Source organism: Adiantum capillus-veneris, chromosome 3, assembly GCF_014529385.1.
Source record: "Adiantum capillus-veneris isolate H3 chromosome 3, ASM1452938v2, whole genome shotgun sequence".
In the NCBI taxonomy this organism is placed as follows: domain Eukaryota; kingdom Viridiplantae; phylum Streptophyta; class Polypodiopsida; order Polypodiales; family Pteridaceae; genus Adiantum; species Adiantum capillus-veneris.
Genome location: NC_140933.1, coordinates 72,054,615 through 72,074,883, shown reverse-complemented (window position 1 = coordinate 72,074,883; position 20,269 = coordinate 72,054,615). Strand labels below are relative to the sequence as shown.

Sequence of the window (20,269 nt, the reverse complement as noted above, 5' to 3'; positions counted from 1 at the left end):
CCAACCGAAACAGCTATCTCTCAACGAGGGTCTTATGTCCTTGTAATCAATGCAAGCATGCTGTGCGATGGACAAGACGTGTTTCTTTGCAGCACGTTCGTGAATTTGGCGAGTTTGATCCATCTATTATAGATCGAGTTGTTGCCAATTATAACTCGTCGGACTCTGACGCTGGCCAACAAGCAGCAATCTTGCAACCCAATAGACGTGTTCGCAGGCGCTTTGGTCAAGCAGCATATGTGAGGCCACAAGATGTAGCCTCTGAAAGCTCGGGGGATGATCATGCAGAGCACATTCTCAACGAGGCAATGTTTGAGCCCGAGATTGATGAAATGATCGAGACAATCATGGATTCAGAAAGGCTTATCTATGATGATATGAAAAGTGAAGCCGATACGCCATTGTATAATGGAGCACGTATGTCTAGATTGAAAGCACTCCTGGTTCTTCTCAACATGCAGGCAAAGTTTGGATGGAGTGACACTAGCGTCACAGCGCTTTTCAGGTGATCTATTACAATTAGTTTACTTTAATAAAACTCTAAATGTATAATGATCTGATAGATTTTTAGACGACTGTATCGTATTTTTATGTTGTGTAGATTGCTTAAAGAGCACATACTACCAGCTGACAATGTGATGCCAAATTCCCGAGATGAAGCAAGAAAGATTTTGCGAAACTTGGGGATGGATTACAATTCTATCCACGCTTGTCCTAATGACTGCATTCTTTTAAGAGGGGAATACATAGTAGACATGGAGAAGTGTCCGAAATGTGATTCCGAAAGATATCGAGTAGATCTCCACGGGACAAAAATTCCACAAAAGGTTTTGCGACATTTTCCTCTGCTTCCTCGCATCAAGCATTTCTTTGAATGTAAGTCCATGGCCGCCCTAGCATCATGGCATGAGGAGAATAAATCTTCGGATGGTGTGCTACGAATTCCTGCAGATTGCGCAGCCTGGAAACATATAGATGGAACATGGTCGGATTTTGCCAGGGAAGCTCGAAATTTGCGCTTAGGCCTGGCTATGGATGGCGTAAATCCATTTGGTCAAAGATCAACATCTTACAGTGTATGGCCCATTGTCATCGTCAACTACAACATTCCCCCGTGGTTGACTACGAAGAAGGGGCACCTATGGCTAAGCTTGATTGTGCCAGGGCGATATAAAGTGGGGAATATGGATGTGTATCTTCGTCCACTATTGGAAGAGCTACAACAATTGTGGATTGGCATAGAGGTGGTGGATATGAGCCGACACACAGGACGACGGAATGCTTTGATCAGAGGCATTCTAATGTGGACCATGCATGACTATCCCGGGCTAACAGAATGCTCAGGTGATCTATTGACACTCCTCACTCAGACACTGTAAATCTTGTTTTTTCCCATAGTTGATCTATTATCATGTGTATACATGCAGGGCTTCAAACAAGCGGATACAGAGCATGTGTCACATGTGGACCTAGACTAAATGCACGTAGGGCGCCCTCACTGAAGAAGCAAATCTACGAAGGTCATCAAGCGTATCTTCCAGAGAATCATGTGTTACGCGACGGCTTTTTGGGAAGAGAGCCACCAAGGATGTCTGCACAAGCATGGTTAGAGCAGAAGGAGATTTGCGATGACAGATTGCCTCCAGGGATGAAGAGACTATCTCTATGGTACGAGTTACCATACTGGCCCCGACTCATGATCAATCACTTGCTCGATCCAATGCACATATTCAAGAATGTGGGTAATCTACTATGGGACCATCTGACCGGTAAGAAAGATACTTTGGGAGCCAGAGTTGACCTTAGAAATGTGGATCGTATGGAGCAATATTGGCTGCAAACAGCGTCTGATGGATCGATAAAACTCCCTAAAGCACCATGGATTTTCACAGGAGCCCAAGAACGCAAAGTAAAAGAGACCATTCGATCTTTGCGGACCCCCACTGGCGTAATGCACTCGCTCTGAACGTGTTTTACTAAAGAAGGAAAGCTTACCGGTTTGAAGTCACACGATTGGCATAAAATGTGTCAGGTACGTTCATAGTGGACTTTAATATCATTGCATAAAATGTGGACTTTAATATCATTGTTGCACATACTTTACATTTTATTTTACCGGTTGCCATTGAAGGATGTTTATCTCTCGACATCCGTAACACAATCTACAAACTTGCAAAGCTGGTGCAATGGATCTCACAAAAGGAGATCAACGTAGACTCCATACCATTCGCCAAACTAAATGCTGCGGAGCTTGTGTGCATGTTTGAGAAACATTTTCCTACTACCATGCTAACCATTCAGGTGCATCTTCTTGTTCACATTGTTGATGAGGTGGAAATAGCTGGCACAGTTCATTCCAGATGGATGTTCTTCTTAGAACGTTTCATGAAAACGCTTAAGACACGCCGCTAGAGACCCCTGCCGGGACACCCAGGTTCACGCGTCACCGGCCAGAGGGCTTGCCTTACTCCGTCGACTTCAGCGGCAGCATCATCATGGATGATGACGGCAAGAAGGTGATCTCGCGCATGCGTGGTCTTTGCTCTCAGCTGTTTAGACACTACATACTAAACAAATGGAGTGAAGTACCAAGTGATTTAAAAAACAGAGTCATCAGCATACTTCATGATGAGTTTTCCGTTCCAACACGGGATCAGCGCTTCAATGAAGACCTGATGAAGATTCGAATGCGCGAATACTGCAAACACAAGCGTTCCGAAGTGCAAAAAGCAATCAAGCATGGGTGGAACAGGCCAGATTGGCTGGCCAAAGAAGATTGCAAGAATGCGAAGAAAGCAGCGCGCGAGAATCCCGACAAGTGGAAGCAACAAAAGGATGCAGCCAGAGCGCCAGTAGAGGCAGGGAGCTCGCACCACTTGGGGAGCGGTGGATGGGCATCATTTGAGGCCGATTTTGTAAGTGTTTTCGCATTGCTCTTTATGTTCGATAGTTTAGGGTTTATGAGTTTTTTAATTCTAACATAATGAATTCTTTGTATGTTTTGACAGTGGTCGATGACAGGACGTGATCCCACACCGTACGAGCGCGAGTACGCAGGCAGGAAGGGCTTAAACGCCCTGATGGACATTCTCAGTTCTCGCGGCGGCATGGTTAGTATTAGGGTTTACTCTTTTCTATTTTTTGTATTGTTTTATAAATGTCGTTATATGTTTATACTTACTGAAAGCTGTCTTATTGTCTTTTTTTGCAGAATCCGACAGATACGCTGCTTGGACGCGATGAGACGTCTGACTAGATGACGTCAGTTTAGCCGTAGCTAGATAGCATTAGTTTAGGGTTTCTCATAGCTTATGTATCATGAGACGGATTTTATACGTCTTATTGAACCATGTATATTATTACATTTGTCACCGCAGTTCATTTTGCCAATCAATTCTTTATGCCTATGATGTTGTACAATTGTCATTATTACATTTGCCAATCAATTCATTTTGCCTATGATGTGTACAATTGTCAATTTTACGCTTGTCAATTTTGCAAACAATGCGTCTTGTGGGTGACTATTTTGGGTCTATTATCTACCCTTGCACTTTTTTTAAAAAGTGAATCAAGTACAATATGATTGATGGGTGGCAGGGCATTCAATGCCCTGTCACCAAAAAAAGTTTGTCTCGGGCGTTGCTATAACCGTCGCTATTTATGGCTCTGTAGCGTCGCTACGAGCGTCGCTATAGACTTCTGTGTAAACGTCGCTATAATCGTCGCTATATAGCGACGGTCATAGCAACGGTCATATAGACGGTTATAGCGTCGCATATAGCGACGCTCTCGTAGCGACGGTTTTAGCGACGCCGAGGGTTATAAAAACCCAGTGTATTTCCGTCGCTAACAGCGTCACAAGAGCACACAACCTCTTGTAGTGGTAGCGTGAAAAGTAGCCAGTCAGAAGTCTCCACATGGTGGCTTGTGCGATCAGATAAGGAGAAAGAGCCTTGGCTCACCAAGTAAATAAAGAGAGAGAGAGAGAGAGAGAGAGAGAGAGAGAGAGAGAGAGAGAGCATGTGCCCGCCTCCCCGCAACGCTACGGCACTGTCGAGCCTCGATTTTTCAAAATCCTAATTTTATTGCAAGAATCAAGGACTTTTTGAAAAATTAGATGACCCCTCTCTATTCTCTGCTATCCTTGAAATAATTTTACATGCTTTTCATGCTCAATAGGAAAAGTTTGGACTCAAAAATGGGCCTTGTAAGAATTGTTGATGTGGCACAAGGTAGGATCCGTACGTACGTACGAATTCGTACGGTACCATACGTCCATACAGTACGGTACGGATCCGTACTGTACCAAAAAATAGAAAAAACAAAACGAATATTCCCTTCGCGTTTTCGGATTTAATTTCGCCTCTGTTTTGGGGGTTTGGCCGCCTGGTTATTGAGACAAAGTGAGTTTGGGCGCCTGTTTATTGCAAACTATTGACTCCACAGTACTACAGAGAGAGTTTGGGCGCCTGTTTATTGCAGACAGAGCTCTGCAAACTCACCTGCAGCGCAACTTTGTGCGCGGTAAAGGTAAGTGCTCGTCCTCGTGAGTCTCTCCCGTCTCCCTCACTCATACCTTGTGTGTTTATCGCGATAGTATCAATGTTTTTGTTCACCAATCTGTAGGTACACCATGCCTTGCAAACCCAACCTAGTCTGGAGCGCACACACCACTGTCATTGCGGTGGTAAATACAAGAGGGAAAGAAGGATCAAGAACACGTACTTGGGCCTGCAAATATTGTGGAAAACAGAAGACAAGTACGGTGACGCGTATGTTGAGGCACCTTACTGGCATTGGCACTACTGGCCAGTGTGGAGGGTGCAAGCTTATTCCGCCAGCGATAAAGGATTCTTTGAGGTTGGAGCACTTCCCGGGAGGGGGTCTTCCCTCGTCCAAGGGTAAGAAAGAAAATCAGGCAACACAGGATGCCTTGCAGGATGCATTGTTTACAGATTTTTCACATACAGGGACACAACAAGAAAAGGGCTCGTTGTTCTCAAGATGTAGATGAGGATACAGATCAAGAGACATACGTGTATACACAGTCTACTTTGCCTTCACGTGTCCATGCACAGTCTTGGGTAAAAGAGCGGCAAAAGATTGCACAGACAGAGATTTCTCACACTCTCATAGAGTGCAACATTGCATTTAATGTCTTGCGGACAGAGCAATGGAAGCGAATGGTTCGAGCCATTGCACAAGTTGGTGCCATAGATTCTTGGAGTGGCTTGGATTATCAAAAGATGCGCACATCCATGTTAGATGAGCAGCGAGAGTCCCAGTGAAATTTGGGTGGCAGCAGTTTGGTTGTACCATCATCTCTGACGGGTGGAGTGATATTCGCAGACGCCACATTATCAACATTCTTGTTTCCTCTTGCCTTGGTACATACTTCCCACGTGCCGTGGACGCGGGCAAGGCTGGTGAGCGCATTGATGTGGATTTCATTTTTGGGCACATTCGGACGGCCATCAAGGAGGTCGGGAAGGATAATGTGGTGCAGGTATTCCACAATCCATGGCTCTCTCTCACTTCGTATACGCTATCTCTAATCAGTCTTCACTCTTTTGATTTTTACTATTTAGTAGTTGTATCTTGTAAGTAATAATCCACCTTGTTCGTATGGTTTTGCAGGTTGTCACGGACAATGCATCCAACTGCAAGTCTATGGGGGAGATGGTTGAGGCAGAGTTCCCTCACATAGTTCGAACTCCATGTGCTGCACATTGCCTCGACTTGCTCATGGAGGATATTGGCAAGCTGTCTTGGGTAAAGCCTATTGTTTCTGATGCGGCGAAGATGACTACTTTCTTCCGCAAAAACCATCAGGCATTTGCTATATTCAGGAGTCACAGTACACTAGACATGGTGCGTCCCTCGAGGACTAGGTTTTCATAAATGTACCTAGTACTTCAGAGGCTTTACAGATTGAGGGATCCACTGTTGCAGACAGTCGTGAACCCTAAGTGGCAATTGATGCACCATTCATAGACTGAGCATACCAAGTACATACAGAGGAAAGTTTTGGATGAGAGCTTCTGGGCAGAGGTGCACTCCTTGGCAGTGGCTCTCCAGCCTCTCTACGTTCTCTTGCGTGTGACAGACATGGAGGGATCCAGTCTTGGCCTTGTGTATCATCTGCTTATGCAGATGAAGCAGCACATAGCAGCATGTGCCTCCTTGACATCAGAGCGATAAGTCTTCGTGTCATGTATCATATTTTGGCTCAGCCTTGATCTTTGGAACAAGTATTTGTTTTTAATCTTAACTCTGAAGTATTGTCACTTGTGAGTTGCAGGCGGGATGACATTCTTGCCATTGTGGAGACCCGATGGATATATATGCATCGTCCCATTCATGGGATGGCTGCTATACTCCATCCTCTCTACAAGACTCCATAGCTTTTTACAGAGAGTAGTTTGCTTACATTACGATAGGGCATATGGACATTATGTTCACTGAAGATGAGCAACTGGAGGTCGACAATAAGATGAGCAGCTATATGAACAATTTGGGACCGTCTTTCTTGAGGAGTGTGTCCTTGAGACGGGAAGCTACCAAGCTTCCACTCAGCTGGTGGCAAAACTATGGAAGAGCGGGTCATCCAAATTTGGCCACACTTGCACTACGCATTCTCTCACAGGTATTATAATCTCTTGGATGTTTTCGTGGTTATCAATGCTCATTTGGCAATGTTCATATGCTGAATGTTCCCATTTCTCATGTGAATGTCCATTGTCCATAGGATTGCTCAGCTGTCGCTTGTGAGCGCAATTGGAGCGCGTACTCTCTTGTGCACACGAAGATTCGAAACCGCTTGACCACTACGCAATTGGAGAAGTTGGTCTACTGCCGAGTGAACATGAAGCTCGTGCGTAGATTTCATGCTTTGGGGTCACCCAAGAAGGTAAGTTTTAAAAGATTAATGTTACTTGGTTAGTAGACTCTCAACTTGTGAGTCGACGCTTGGCTACTTGTACTTATGAGCAGGTAGATCCGACTGAAATCAAGATGGTTCCAGACCCTACTGCGGAGGAGATGCAGTGCCGGATCAGAGATGAGTAGGAGGAGATCCTACGAGAGCTCCATAGAGAGCTTGAGAGTGTGGATCGGCGGGTCACTCGGTCCCGAGCACGATCTCACAACATCCCTCTTCGCCTGGAGACTAGAGATCCAGAGAGAGCACGACGGGAGAGCATTTGGCGAGGGAAGCTGCGTGTGCGTAGTAGCCATGTTCGAGCAAATGAGGCAGTGCGCCTCATTCAGACTTCAGAGGAGGACGACCCACTTGAGCTGGAGCCGGGTGCTTCAGGAGATCCCACCACTACTGAGCCAGAGTTTGATGAGGAGGGCAATGTCTTGACATATGGAAACATGGACTCCTCATCTTCAGAGTCTGATGTGGATTTTTGATTCTCATTCAGTTAGTAGTATGTACTTTGCAGCAGTGCAACTGCTAGCATGCTTCGTAGTTTTGCTGAGTCGGGACTTGTGGCTTTCTTTGTGGATTATCGTTTATTAGATGTCATTTTTTTGGTATGGATTCTATCATGATTCATCTTGGTATTTTGATGAGATTACGGTCCCGGGTCTACCATCTATGATTCTGTGTCATTTCAGTACTTTATGAATTGTATTGCCTCTCAAGTTTCAAGTCTCGTTTGTCGAATACTATACAGTGTGCAAATCATGATGAATATGAAGTTCTCTGTAGTTTGAAGTTTGAAGTTTTTTGAAGTATATTTGAGAGAGAACTGAATCTTTGAATTGTATTTTTTTGTGAATATTGAATGTCGAGAAAGTGGTCATGACTCGCCTTGGATTGTCTATTTATGACAGCCTTGGATAGTAGAACAGTGAGCTAATATCCTAGAAGTGATACTTATGAATTTATTATCAAGTATGGACCCTATTGTAGGTTTTTGACGTTTTTGAAAAAAAACTTACGAATTTTACGCACCTTACCACTCAATCCATTCGGTACTACGCACAGTATGTACCAAACATGTACCGTACCTTACGTACCTTTCCACCTTGATGTGGCATAGCTTTCAAAATGTGGGGATCAGTAAATTTTTTTGCAAATAAGATCCAAACTTGTCGGAGGTTGGATATTTAGAATCTACTCTTCAAATGCTATCTATTGATATATAGCATGCATGTATCGGACATTGCCTTCATGTGGATCTAGAGAAAAGTGATTTTAGATTACCGTAACGATAACAAAACCTGGCTGATTGAAAAAAAATGGCATAACTTTCATAGAAGTCATCCAAAATTTTTGGACCTTGCCTCTTTAGAATCCATTTTTCAAGAACTTTACAATGATAGGTCATATCATGGGATTCTAAGCAATATCTAGAGGGCTCTACCGGGTTGCTTTCTTTTGTACAACTTTGATGATGTGGCACTCTTAAAAGGCCCAAAAATGAGTTCAAAATTTTCCTAATGTCTCTCTTGGTTTGGTATTTTGCAAACATCACAGCTACTTTGTGTCTTGGGTCTGTATGTGTGTCTCTTGCAATGATCTCGTTGGATTAGATTTCTAAAATGACCTATTGATTTTCATCTATGTAGTCCAAATGCTGAATTCCAATAGCCATGGTTTACCCCTTAGCTAATCATCAATAGTTCTTCCTTTATTACAAGGATTTCCCATACAAGGAAATTGGGCACCATACTCGATCATGAACCACCTTTTTGTATAGTACATTCTCGTCAACTTTTATGTTGTGCCTCATTGCTTGTGAGCATGCTACATGATAGCCTTCAACTATGAGCAAATGTTTTGTGATTTTCTAGAAGAAACATTGTCAAGTGTTTCTCTGGCAAGGTGTCGAAACTTGTCAACACTTTCTGTCAAAAGGCTTCTCAAGTCAGTTTTGAGTGCCTTAAAGGAACGAAGTGCTACCCTTTATCTAAAAAGATCAAGGTGCAAGAAGAGTGGATGACGTCATAAACAAAAGGCCTTTGTTGATCATAAACATGATAGGGGGGAACCCAATGATATTTATAGGCACTCCAAAAAGAAACTTAAATAGATCATCACTAAAGGGCCATTGACACTGGATGGAATGTCGGCTTCTCTCTCTCTCTCTCTCTCTCTCTCTCTCTCTCTCTCTCTCTCTCTCTCTCTCTCAATGCTTTTGTATATATTACATTACTTTATGTTTGTACATCTTCTTTTTCCTGACCAATTATAATTCCTGGATGGTAAAGCACCTCTCATGACTCTTCACATAAAAAATTTGTGTTTGTGGACATAGTGCATGTTCCAAACAAGTTGAATCCTCTGCATCCACCATTGGCTACTATTAGAGAATCCCCAAATCATGTTACACTGGTCATGTATTGAACTATCAGGCAACAACTTCTTGTAGAAAACACTAGTAGGAGATGTCCACCAATTAGCGCAAGAGTTAGGCAACTCCCAATCTTTGAAGCTATGAGTCTATCCTAGTTGCAAGGTATTTGAATGCTAAACACACATGCAGGCAATAAACCCCATGGCACCCTGAGACCATTGTCCAATATGAAGATCCTCCTAGAAACCAGAAATGGAACCAACTCGTTGTTAGAGTCCACAACTTGTTCAATTAAATTGACCCCTCTTTTAATGAGGGTGAGGGCTTTCTTTCCCATAAGCAAGGCACGAGGTTTTCTAAAAACAAAAATAAAAATAAAAATCCACACCTACTGAGTTATTTGTGCTTCTCTCTCTACCAAGCTTCGCAGAAACATTTTTCCATGACTTCACTAACATATTCCTAGTTGACCCACAGAGCTTGAACTTATCCCAAGAACCCATGTCCCAAATACCATGAAAATAGACGATTTCCTTATCAATAAAAAGCCAAAGCAATCTACACCAGCCATTATCTTAGTTCATATGTGTTTGACAAGAGTGGCTCTTCTAGCCCGCATGTGAATTTTCAAGTTTAAATTCCCAATCCTCCCATGTCAACATGCATTGCAACAAAATCCCATGTCAACCATGCTTTATTAGATGAGCCCCACAAAAACTTCAAATACATAGACCTGATTCTATTCAAGGCAGTATCCAACCAGTCCAACAGAGGTAAGAAGTGAAGCAAGTAAGGTACCATAATAGATTGTAAAATCCTAACCCTCACATGAAAAGGCCACTCATCATAATGCCAACTAGCAGTTTCAGTGCATACTCTGTCCTCTACCTAGGTAGTCAGTTACCGGGGTAGAGGAAACATCTACCCCAATTAGATAACCTAGATTCTTGAATACAGAAACATCGGCCCCAATTGAATAGCCTAGATGCCTGAATACTGTGCCCCAACAGATTATTTTTCCCCTCCAGATGAGATTATTAAACTCTTCAGTTGAGACATCTATCAAACTAGATTTACCCAAGTTAATCTCCAGACCTACAGCTAGAGTATATATTCAGATAGTTCATGCATTTCCCAATGTTTGCATTATGAGCCTGCAGAAATGTAATGTTATTATCAACAAATCCCAAGGACACTACCTGCTCTTGGCCTACTTGCATCCCCTTCAATTAAACCCCCTTAGCTTGAGCACTCAAAAACCAAAACAGAGGATAAGTGGCTACAACAAACAATAGAGGGCTCAGTGAACATTATTGCCTTATAGATTTTCCTATTGAAATAGCACCAGGTAATCTCTCATTTACCAAAATTCTAGAGGATGCCACCAACCCCAACAACATAATACATGAAGAGATTCTAGTTTCAAGCTTTCTCATAACCTATGCAACAAAATCCCAGATAATAGAATCAAAGGCCTTATCAAAATCAAGTTGCAATAGCAGTACCTTCTTGTTTTGTTTTCCTACATGCCTCAATCTGCAACATGATTGTTATGATATTTTCTAGTATAGATCTCCCCCTAATGAACCTCATTTGAGCCTCATGTAGGTGTTTTCTCAGAATTGCTAAAATTCTAATAGCTATTGCCTTATCCAACAATTTGTGCAATATGCCCATCATTGTTATTGGTCTCCAATCTGATAAGCAGACTAGAAAAGTATTCCTGGGTAGCATTTTGATGAGTCCCTGTTTCAACAGTGGTTCCATGCATTGTGTCTACCAAATGTGATATATCACTGCTAAGATGAGAGGGCTCCACTGCCCCCAGTATGCCAACAAAAGTTCCTTAGTTAAACCACATGCACTTGGGATCTTTTCATTGCTTAATTTCTTCAGAGCCCACTCTTTTCCCTCAAATGATACTTCCAATCTCTTGGCATTAATTTTTTCTATGCATGGACCCACCACTAATAACAACAACTCAATAGCCTGCTACCTCTCAAGAGACTCATCCACTTCCTTATTTCAAATGTTTTCAAAGTATATTTGCTTACATTCATCAAGTATTGCATGTGGATCTGAGATGACTTGCACATCATCCCTCATAAACATATGAATGTGTTATCTAGCGTGCTTTGCCCTAAAGAAAAATTTAGAAGAACAATGCACATCCACTATGAAAATATCAATACATTTACCGCGGCCTTTTACTGTGTTTTCTAGAGGGAGAGTCCAAAATGGGCTGGACAAGGAAGTGAGAGGGAGGGAGGGGTTGTATTTCAAATATTACCCCATCTATTATCTCGTTTATTACCGTATCTATTACCACTATTATAGCCCTGGATATTACAGTGTCTATTACTTAACCCAAATAGGCGTTTAAACATTCAAGTTTTGGTGTTTCCCTCTACTTTGCTTGTGAAAAAAAAACTAAAGAACACAATATAAAATTTCAATAACCCAGGTTACTCACTTAAACATTCAATATTTGATGTTACCCTCTACAATGCTTGTCAAAACAAATTAAAGAACACTATATAAAAACTCAATAATATGAGAAAAATAATATTTAAGCATAATTGAAACAATAGCTAACATGAAACTACAAAAAGATTGCTCCATCTTAAAGTTATGCATGGCCTCCATGTAAAACAAGCATTGTCACAGATGAAAAGTTAAATAGGGAGGACATCTTTTGTTGAAACATGGGGATGATAGAGTTAATCTTGCCCACATTTTACCAGATGGTAGCAACTATGTTAGTTTCTTCAGGTGCTAAATTTGTGCAGACACCTCCATGTAAAGCAAACACTATCAGAGATGAGAAGCCAAACATGGACGATATCTTTTGTCGAGGCATGGGGATGATAGAGTGAAGTGTGACCACATTTTACCATATGGTAGCACTTATGTTAGTTTCTTCAAATGCTATCTTGCAACAATGTGCACAATACAAAATGCTAGCTCCTCTTGCACCCATAACGCTTTATAATATCAACGCTTCTTTAAAAAATGCAAAGCATTTGCTACTTTTTACTAATAAATATTGTTTCAATAAATTATAGATATTTTGTTATCATTTAAATTAATCACTCTCACTTGATTAGCATTCCTCACAAAATTAGAGAGAGAGATAAATGGACGACACAAAAATAAATTTCCACAACTTAAAGTATACTAAATCTTTATGAATCATCTTCCAAAATGTAATAGGACTAAATTTTGAAGTTCTTAAAGTCGAAAAGAATGTAGTAAGCCATATCTTTCATTTAGCACGATTTGAAAGATTGTTGAATAGTCTATTAGATAGAGCTTATATGAATGAGTTTAAGGTATTAAGAGAGAAAATATACTCTCTTCTTTTCAAATACTACACCAAAGTCATATTTCATAAAGACTAATGAACAACAGATAGTTTGTCTATGAACAGTATAATAAAAATGTAATTAAAACTGATATTTTTATTAGTATCAATGTGTCATATTTATGTGTTTTAGCTTAAAATACATGGGTAGGCTTAAAATAAGTTAAAAAAGTAGCAGAGATCCAAAAATAGTGTTTTTAGGAGTCGCAACCTAAAAGTAGCGTTTTCAGCCAAAGAAAGACGTTTTTCACAATTCTGTTAACGAAACCTTTTAGACCATACCTATTCCCGTCGTTTTGGGTACTTGGAAGTCTATGTTTTGAGTTCTTTTGACCAAGTTATGACAGAGACAAATTGCCAACAGCAATAGGGTAACCTACAAGCAGCAACAGGTTAGCTTAGAAACAGATATACACAGGTAATATCTCTTTTGTTTGATCCAATCAAGAAGTGATTATAATATTTTATGATGTTACAAAATGATGTTTTGAATTTGATTACCATGTTGATTTGGTTGCACGAGTATGTTCTTTTGGCTATTTTGTAGACGATGCAGGGTGTCATGATATTGGGATTGTGATCGTGTTGCGATTTCGATTATGATCGTTGTTGCTATCAAGAGATCAAGATTGAGATTGAGAGTGTGATTGTAATTGAGATTGAGAGTGAGAGTGTGATTGAGATTGAGATTGTGCACAAGTTTGAGATTGAGATTGAGATTGTACACAAGATTGAGATTGAGATTGAGAGAGAGTGTGTGATTGAGATAGCTCGGGGGTGGTCGGGAGGTTATGAAACGAGCTATGCTCTTCTTGTAATGATTACTTTGTATCCATACAGACTCTTTATTTCCATTTGTTTACTCTGCGTACTCTGTATATTCTTTGTTTATTATCAATGTATTTCGCGCGCTCTCTCGTGTCGCGTGGCAAGTGGTATCAGAGTGGTTTCAATCCTGCGGTAGCAATGGAAGCATATCACCAGTGATTGAAGGAACAAGAGGAGATTATTCGATGGCTCAATGAAGATCTTAACAGATATGAGGAAGCGGATAAAGGAAAGAGAATAGCTGGTGCAGGAAGACAAAGTGGAGGAGAAGATGAAAGTTAAACATGGAAATGATCCATCGCCGTCTCCAGGAGATGAAGGATTAAAGAAGAAGAAACGAAAGAGGAGCGATGATCAAGACGATGACGATGTGGGAGAAGCTGCGAGATCAATCAAGTTTCAAGAAGAGTAAGGCCATCAGACTTTCAAATGCCCGAACAAAGCCATTGATAAGGAAATATGTACGAAGATGGTTGAATTGGAGACTATTGACGATGCGAATGATAAAGATAAGTCATCTAACTCTTCTTTATGATGCTTTATGTATTTGATGCATCATTTGAAAGCTTCTATGATCAAAGTCATGCATACAATTTAAGATTTGAAATTGAATTTCTTAATTGATTCGAGTAGTACACATTGATTATTATCCTCTAATCTGGCTGAGAAATTAAACCTGAAATTAAACTGAGAAATCAAGAGAGATGGTTGAGATGAAATTTTGTTTACATAAGAATTATTTGTATTATCATGATTACTCGTGTGTATTTGTAAATTCCTCTTTGAAATATCAAATTTTGTGAGAATGCCAACGAAATATATTTATTTAGATAATCTTGTTCTAAGAAAACATATGAGGACAAAAAAAACTAGAAACCGATTTTATTGTAGAGTTAGACAACTTAGAAGTAGGATTCTTCTTGAAATTTTCATTAAGTGAAATGTATCATGTAAAAGATGCTTCTTACATTGAATTTGATGTTTTATATGTTGAAAACCCCTCTTTCCAACTCCAAGGACAGAGTTAATTTTGATAAGGGGAGAATGTAATAGGACTAAATTTTGAAGTTCTTAAAGTCGAAAAGAATGTAGTAAGCCATATCTTTCGTTTAGCACGATTTGAAAGATTGTTGAATAGTCTATTAGATAGAGCTTATATGAATGAGTTTAAGATATTAAGAGAGAAAATATACTCTCTTCTTTTCAAATACTACACCAAAGACATATTTCATAAAGATTAACACTAGGTTGGTAACCTAACAGGACATAAAAGTGTCCTTTCAGGGTTTTGAAAAAAACTTCCAAAACCATAGTAGATCCATTCATTTTGTAAAATCCTTTCATGAGGTTATAGTTCAAGGCCTACTACACATGGAAAAAATAAGAAACTTGTAAAATTTCTCATCTTTTGGTCACACCAAGCCTCCAAAGTGTTGAGATGTAGAGAGAACTATTGAGATGTAGAGAGAAAGAGAGAGAGACGAGACAGGAGACACACCATATACGCTCCCAAAGACAGATTCATATTGAGGACAAGATACAAATATATAGGTGAGACCAAGTTCAGTAGAGTGAGCCATATATAGCTCCAACACCCCCACTCAAACAAAGGTCTCTAGCTTTGGATGAAAAATTGGGGAGTTCAAGGGAAAAACCCAAGCCCCTATACAATGTGAAATATGAAACAGCGGTGATGATGTGAAAGTGAATTGTGCATCTATGTAAAAATATTCAAGTGACTTAGATATCACAAGGTGCAAATGTGGAGTGTGCATAGTGCATGGTACCTAAAAGATTACAATGTCATATGTACAAAGCTATTACAATAGCAAAGAAGCTAATCTAGAAAGAGTGAGGCCGAAGCAACTCCAAGCTCCAAACGCAAGAGGATGAAACGTGACTCATTGAGGCCTTTGGTCAAAATGTCTGCAATCATCTGGTCACTTGGACAGTGTTCAACCATAATGGTTCCTTTGCGTACTTCATACCTGACATAATGATAATGGACAGCAATGTGCTTTGACTTATTATGTTGAACATAGTCTTTTGCAAGACTAATAGCACTTTGGTTGTCACACCGCAAGGGTGTGCTAGAAAGAGGAGAGTGACCAATATCAACCAGCATTTGTCGAAGACAAATCAACTCACGAGCTGCAAGTGATACCGCTACATATTCTGACTCAGTCGTAGAAACTGCAACACAACGTTGTTTCTTGCTGGTCCAAGAAACAAGACAACCATTTATAAAGAAGCAATTTCCACTAGTAGATCGCATAGATAAATGTGAGCTTGCTCAGTCTACATCTGTGTAACCCAAAGGAGAAAGAGATTGCATAGAATCCGATGTGAGTTGTCGTTGATAGACTAAACCAAAATCTGTAGTGCCTTTCAAGTATTTTAATACACGCTTTGCAGCAGACCAATGCTTAAGAGAAGGACATGCAAGATGTTGTCCAAGATAATTAGCAGCAAACAGAATATCAGGATGAGTGTTCATGCCAACAAACTAAAGACATCCAATCAAGTTAGCATAAGGTTGATTTGTGACAAGTTGACCGCCATTGTCAGAAGTATTCTTCATAGAGCTCGCAAGACAAGGTGTGTTGGCTGAATGTGCAGATTCCATACCAAATTTTTGAATAGTATCTGCAATAAACTTTGACTTTCGAAGGAATAAAATACCTTTTGTACGGTTTCGTTGGATTTGAATGCCAGGACAAGAGTGAATCTCTCCAAGATCCACCATATCGAATGCAGAAGACAATAACTTTTTCACTTGCTGAAGAAATCCCAAATCATTGGAAACAAGGATGGTATCATCCACATAAAGAGCAAGAATGACAAAACTGCTACCTTGGCGTTTTATGTATAAGTTGGGGTCTGACGAGTAAGAGATGAATCCTTTAGAGGTGAGAAAAAGATCAAATTTTGTATACCAAGCTCACGAAGCTTGTTTGAGACCATATAGTGCCTTATGGAGTTGAGCAACAAGGTCTTCTTTACCTGGAATAACAAACCCTTCTGGTTGTTCCATATAAATTTCCTCTTCCAAGTCACTATTAAGAAAAGAAGTTCGCACATCCATTTGATGAGCTTCTAAATCAAATTGAACAGCAAATGCCAATAAAACTCGAACACTTGTAATGCGAACAACTGGTGAAAAAGTCTCTTGATAATCAACACCAACTACTTGGGAGTAACCTTTTGCAACTAAACACGCCTTGAACTTGTCAAAAGATCCATCTGCTTTTACTTTTGTCTTATACACCCACTTACATTTAATAGTTGTACGACCAGGAGGTAATTCAGTTAGTATCCATGTACCTTTAGAGATAAGAGAATCGTACTCTGCTTCCATAGCCTCTTGCCATTGATCCTTTTGTGGTGAAGAGATAGCTTCATCATAAGTATTAACGGGATCTTCAGAAGTAGAAAAATCATTATTAGCAATATCGTTATCATAAACATGACATGAGCCATGTTCAAAATCAATAGGCAGATCAACAAAAATATCAATATCATCATTGGCAACATTTGGAATGGATGGTTGTGAAGAGGAAATTTTCTCTACAGGAAGAGTTTCATCTTCTAAAAGAAATGGAAAAGCCTGAAGCAATGATTTAGTATCATCAGAATCATCCATGGACCATTGGGAACATGAATATAACCAATGCATCCAAAGGTTTGAAAATGAGATACAGAAGGAATGGCACCTGTCCATGTTGTGATGGGTATCTTACCAGAGGGTGCAGTAGTAGGAAGCTTATTCTGAATAAATGTTGTTTTCAAAGTAGCTTCAGCCCAGAAAACACGAGATAAGCCAGAATGAATCAGCATACATCTTACAGCATTGAGAATAGTGCGATTCTTTCGTAAAGTGGACAACCCTGCACACATTTCACATCATTGGATATGAGCTTCAAATTATAAATGGTGACTAGAGGGGAGTATGGAAATAACATACCAAAAATATCTCCAAGCCCAGGGTAGTCGTGTGTAGTCCACATAAGGATTCCCTTCATAATGGCTTCTTTCCTCTCCTTTGAAAGTGAGAGATCTACAATGGGGATGCATATCCATAGCTCCTCCAACTCCTCAATGAGGGCCTCAAGGTAGACATCAATATTTTCCACCTTGTACCATCGTAGATGGGTGTTTGGGAACTCGTCAATAATCTGTCCTCCACTACGGCTACCTGTTGAGTGCATGGTCGACAATCTTCCTCGCACATGTTGCCTTCATGAGCCAATAACTCGTCAACCATGCCAAACATGGGCTTATCCTCAAGCTCAAAGTATCCCTGAGGCGTGTGTGGAAAAATTTTCGATGTAGAGCCACTGTGGACATCGCCTTCGGTGAACCTAAGTCTTGAGAAAATCAGTCCAAACAATGTACACTGTATGTGATGGCTATTCAGTCTATTTCCAAATTATCATCACTAAAGAAGATCAAAAGAAGAAAACCTTCATTACACCATGGGGATGTTTTGCGTACACACTTATGCCTTTTGGTCTCACCAATGCTCTAGCCACTTTTCAACGCTAGGTGACATTTGTTTTTCAACCATTCTTTGGCAAATCAATTCGTGTTTTTATTGATGACTTTTGTATCTATATCTCTCGCTCTCTTCATTTGGAGAAAGTCATGAAGGTCTAGCTAGGCTGCAGGCTTTAGGTGGCCAACTCAATGTAGAAAAGTGCCGCATTGGTGAAAGCAAAGTCACTCTCCTTGGCCATGTAATCTCAGCCAAAGGTATTGAAGATGACCCGAGGAAAGTTCAAGCTTTGGTATCTTTACCCTTATCTATGACGGCCAAACAATTGGTCTCATTCCTTCAAAAGGTACGGTATTTGAGTAGGTTCATTCACTTGCTCTCCCAAGTGGTTCTTCCCTTACAACAAGTTACCCATCAGGAGATCTTCACTTGGAGTGAAGAGAATGAGCAACAATTCACATAGGTATAGAAAATCTTAGCCTCACTACCCACCATTGCATCTCCAAAATGGGATGAGCCATTATATGTTAATCCTAGTGTGGGAAATGACACACTTGGGGCTGTATTAATGCAAGAGTATCCTCAAACTTCTTTTATGCATCCTATCTACTTTTCTAGTCGCATGATGACTCCATCAGACAAGGGATACATAGCCGTGGAGAACATGGTGATTCTTGCACTAATTTTTTCTACCACCAAGTTTGCTCTTGTTTACTATCTAGGCCGTTCGTAGTCTTAACAATGGAAGAGGTGTTTCCTTATGTGATGTAGCACATGGATGTTTCTTCTAGTATTTCCGAGTGGCTCACAAGGTTGAAGAGTTGGATTACACAATGCAAGTGGAGAGCTCCACAAGAGCTAGTCTAGGGGTAATTATCACTCATTCTCACTATAAAAAGAAACTGAAAATCACGTCAAGTGGTAAAGAAGCAACACCTGTGCTGGAGATCCCCAAGTTAGAAAGGGCTCACTCTCCTTTCTTTCATGGAGCCTACAAAAGGACAGTGGACAAAGCTGTAGCTGGCATTGTCATCGTTAACGAGCAAGGGGAGAAAGTTTTCTCCATTGGACATATCTTGGATTATCACTCCAACAATGACGCAGAATATACAGCTGTAACCCTTGGGTTAGAGTGGTGTGTGTCACAAGGTATTCAACAAATAAATGTATTGGTGATGCCATGCTTTTAATAAATCAAATACAAGGAACTTGGGCTTGTAAAAATCATAGATTTCTAGGCCATTTAAGCCAAGTAAAGACACGTTTAAGGAAGTTTCTAGCCATACAATTACATCATATCCCTTGAGCACAAAATCAAGAAGCAGATGCTTTAGCTAGAGAAAAGCTACAAGATGTTCCAGTGGGTGTGATCAAGTTGAAGATACCTCTCTTCCAAGGTAGCGATGCTATGGATGACATCATTAGTTTCTTGGACATAGGAGATTGTCCTAAAGATCTCACTAAAGGCCAAAAGCTGTGGCTTGTGCGCAAGGCAACAAAATACCGCCTTATCAATGACAACCTCTATTGCAAGGGTAAGGATCAAATTCTTATAAGGCATGTAGCTCTTTCTAGAGAGATCATTAAAATCATTTCAAGATGTCATGATGGTGTTTGTGGAGGGAAATTTGCACTTGAAATCACTAGTAGAAAGATACTACAAGACGGGTTTGTGTGGCCTGGTTTATAGAGATATGTGCACCATTGGTGTAAAACATGCAAGGAATGTCAGAAGGCAAGGGATACAAGGCTTACATATAATCCACAAACTCCTATAATCTCTTATGGACCATTTGAGAAACGGGGAATTGATGTAATTGGGCCTTTTCCAGGTTCGAATCAGGTAAAGTGTACATCATAATGGGCATCGACTACATGACTAGGTAGGTTGAAGTAGTAGCTACCACTCAGATTATAGCTAAGGAAGTGGCTAAGTTGGTATTTGAAAACATTTGTTGCCATTTTGTCACTCCTCTTGAAATAACTTTTGATAGGGGACCAGGTTTAAGAGGAGACCTAGTAGGAGAACTATGGAGAAGCTGGGAGTATCACGACGACACTCAACTCCCTTCTTAGAGTGCTTGATAGGCATATGGAATTCCCTAATTCTCGTCTCCACAACCACAATCTTGACCTAGAGAGGCTTCAACTAGAGAGAGAAGAGGCTATCAACTACTATGCAACACAGGTAGAGCAACAACACCTTACCTTCAACAAGGATCGTAAGGAAAAAGGTCTCAAAAAAGGTATGTCGGTCGTAAGGTATGATAACAG

The 20,269-nt window shown here is 40.5% G+C and overlaps 1 pseudogene; it reads left to right on the top strand.

Moving 5' to 3' along the window:
* The first annotated feature begins 4,774 nt into the window (after nucleotides 1-4,774).
* Nucleotides 4,775-6,404, top strand: LOC147461087 (uncharacterized; annotated as a pseudogene).
* The last annotated feature ends 13,865 nt before the right edge of the window (nucleotides 6,405-20,269 follow it).